We start from the raw sequence: 2,979 nt of genomic DNA, 5'->3' as shown, positions 1-2,979 counted from the left end.
TAGAAATGTGTGAGCATAATATTGTGAAGATATAGCAAGTAGGATGTGGCAAGATTACAAATCCCAAGAAAAATTGAAATTTTATGGGACAATGTGTTTTATTTGATTAAATTGATATATGCATATAAAATGATGGATGATAATTTCCTTTTTCTAATGTTAGTACTTGTTGCATTCTGATTAAATTTAAAGAGCATTAACTATCAATTTCAATAATATTATTAGTTTAAATTGTAATATGTTTATACCTATTGAATATGTTAGCCTTGTTGCATTAGGTTGTATTAAAAATTAAAAATTATATTTTATCATCTTCAATTTTAAATGAAATACAACAAGGAGTACCAAATGATGAAGATTATAAGCCCACTATTAACAAGAGAACAATGAATTCATTGAAAACCCTATTTTTCTTATGTTTGTCCTCGTTGCATTCCATTTAAATTTTAGGAGCATTAACTTTCAATATCAATTAGATGATTAGTTTAAATTCTAATATGTTTAAAGCAATGAAAACAATATATACTTTGTGAACAAAAATTGTAGTGTATGGCATATGGGCATATGCACTGAGTTGTGCCAAAAAGGTGACAAGGTTTTTTTTTTTTCCTAATTTCAATAGCGCGTACGCACTATTTGCATAATCAAAAAAGTATATATGATGGGTTGTAGACCTGCAACCCATCATTTTTATCTTCATTTTTTGCCATTCCCACATAGAAGAGCACGTACGTGGGTCAAAAACCCAAGTTTTCACCATCATTTGCCAATATGCCTCCTCACCAACGAAATCAAAGACAACAAGCACACCCACAACAACGTCGTAAGTGATATAAACTTAACTTTCATTGTTTAATATGTTTTTCATATTTTTTTATGGGTTTTTTATATTGTTTTGTAGGGTTTTTACAAATTTCATTTAGATTTGTTTATTTATTTGGATTTCAATTGATTTTTTATCAGGAAATGTCCATAATCAATCAAAAAATCCACAAGAGCCTCAAAACTGTCAAAACCCTCCTCAAGAAGAACAACAAATTCCACAACTCGAACCAATTGCAAGACCTCTGCCAGGCACACAAGAAAATATAATAAATGAAATAGAGAGAGGCAAAACTGAATTAGAAAGACTCATTTCTCGGTTGAAAGAATTTGGACAAACCAATCCAATGAGGGCTCAATTGGCATCATGCCTCGAATCCATTAACACCTAGATAGCCTCAATTTGTGGTTAGTTAGATATTTTGTGGGTTAAGAGGGATGAACAAAAAAGATTTTATGCAAATAAATTGTCATATGAAGATGTTAAAAAAAAGAAATACCAAAAGGTAGTATATGTGCATTATTTAGAAAACCCAAAGAGCAAAATACTGTTAGAGAGGGTACTAAATGATTCCCCATCCATTGGTGCATACATGATGCTATTAGAAACAATTTTTGAGATAGATGGTGGATGGTTTTTGATGCCCCTCCTTGCAACAATCACGAGGTCCCCATGTATTTTTTGAAGAAATTATATTGTGAGTTTGTCCTTAGGGAGATCCCCAATTATTTTGATATATTAGACTCCCAGGGTAGAGGTGGGGGATCATCATTTGAGAGGTCGAGAGCACGTTGTGACCCTAATGTAGTTAGGGCACCTGTAGTCAAGCCACAACGAGAGCATGTGACTATTCCTTCAGTTGTGAAGGAAAATGTAGAGGCTAGCACTCTAGGGACCATTAATGCTTTGACGCAGACCCTCATCCATTCCATGAGCCCATTAGTTGAGGGGGATCCTTCTGTGCATCGTGGTCACATGTGCACTTCATGTGGATCCCTATGCACATTTGGCACTCACGCTAGAGATGGTGCGGATGATGGGCTTGTCACCAATCAGTTGCTGAATAACATATTTGGCATTGACACACAGGTAAATTATAATTATAATTTACTAATTTGATCACATTTCATATGTATAGTGAATGATTAATTAATTAGCATCTATTGACATTGTTAAAAATTCAGGGTTAGAGTGTTGCTAGGCCTAGCAGCGATACTCCAGGCCCATTTTTTGTCCCTTCCACGAGTCCTAAGGTATGTATCAATTTAATCATTTTAATTAATACATATATTTATTATGTAATCATATTAAGGATTGAAAAAAAAAATTATGCATGTGCATCAGTTCTCCATAGGACCCTCAACCTTTACCACAGACTCGGAGCATAGACATCGTACAAGCTTCACACAGGTACAGTTGTGTCATGTTAATTTAATTCATTTGATTATATTTATTTTATGTTTCATGTTAGATGTAATGTGTATTGTATGACATGCAGCTCATGATGTTAGACACACCTCCTCATCTGCGACAGTCTGTTGATAGTGGAGTGGCCGTAGCTGTGGCTAGCTCACAGCCACTGACAAAGGTATGAAAGAATTTTCTTCATTTTAGTTGTTTTTTATAGTAGTTAATCTCAAAATTTATAATGTTAGTTATAAGGGATTATATTTATTGAATTTTTATAGGATCTCGTCACGCCTGATCGTCCACGAGCATTTGAGGTGAACTTATAGAGTGACTATTTGTTGGTGGTAAGAAAATAATTGATTTTGTGTATACATATATTTGATTTCAATGTATAATAAATATTGATTCATATCTACTTTCTTTGTATCAATTGGAGTTGGAGAAGAGCCTCAACAAGAGGTTGAGTGAGCGTGTCAGGAGGGCCCCGTCATCTCCACTGTCTCCCTCCACATGACGGCAAAGGACGTCGAGAGACTTGTTTCTTTCCCCTCGTGGGAAGGAAAATATGTAGTTGATCTAGACATGTATATATATAGGCATCATTGGACATATTCGATACACATTTGATGTATATGATATTCTATTTTTTATGTATGACATTATTAGTTAATATATGATATGTTTGTTCGTATACGACATATGATATGATATGTTTGTTCATGTTTGTTCATGCATGACATTAAATT

General features: G+C 33.9%; 1 long non-coding RNA gene across 1 annotated transcript; it reads left to right on the top strand.

Moving 5' to 3' along the window:
* Positions 1-601: 601 nt before the first annotated feature.
* Positions 602-2,577, top strand: LOC149533166 (uncharacterized). Its single transcript, XR_016357356.1, has 4 exons — positions 602-2,076; positions 2,168-2,233; positions 2,322-2,411; positions 2,512-2,577. It is a non-coding gene; the product is annotated as an uncharacterized LOC149533166 (long non-coding RNA).
* Positions 2,578-2,979: the final 402 nt, after the last annotated feature.

Source organism: Cupressus sempervirens, chromosome 10 (genome assembly GCF_028749045.1).
Source record: "Cupressus sempervirens isolate cs-2001-9-10 chromosome 10, ASM2874904v1, whole genome shotgun sequence".
NCBI lineage: Eukaryota > Viridiplantae > Streptophyta > Pinopsida > Cupressales > Cupressaceae > Cupressus > Cupressus sempervirens.
The sequence above is the reverse complement of the archived record's forward strand: the minus strand, read 5'-3'. Positions and strand labels throughout refer to the sequence as shown.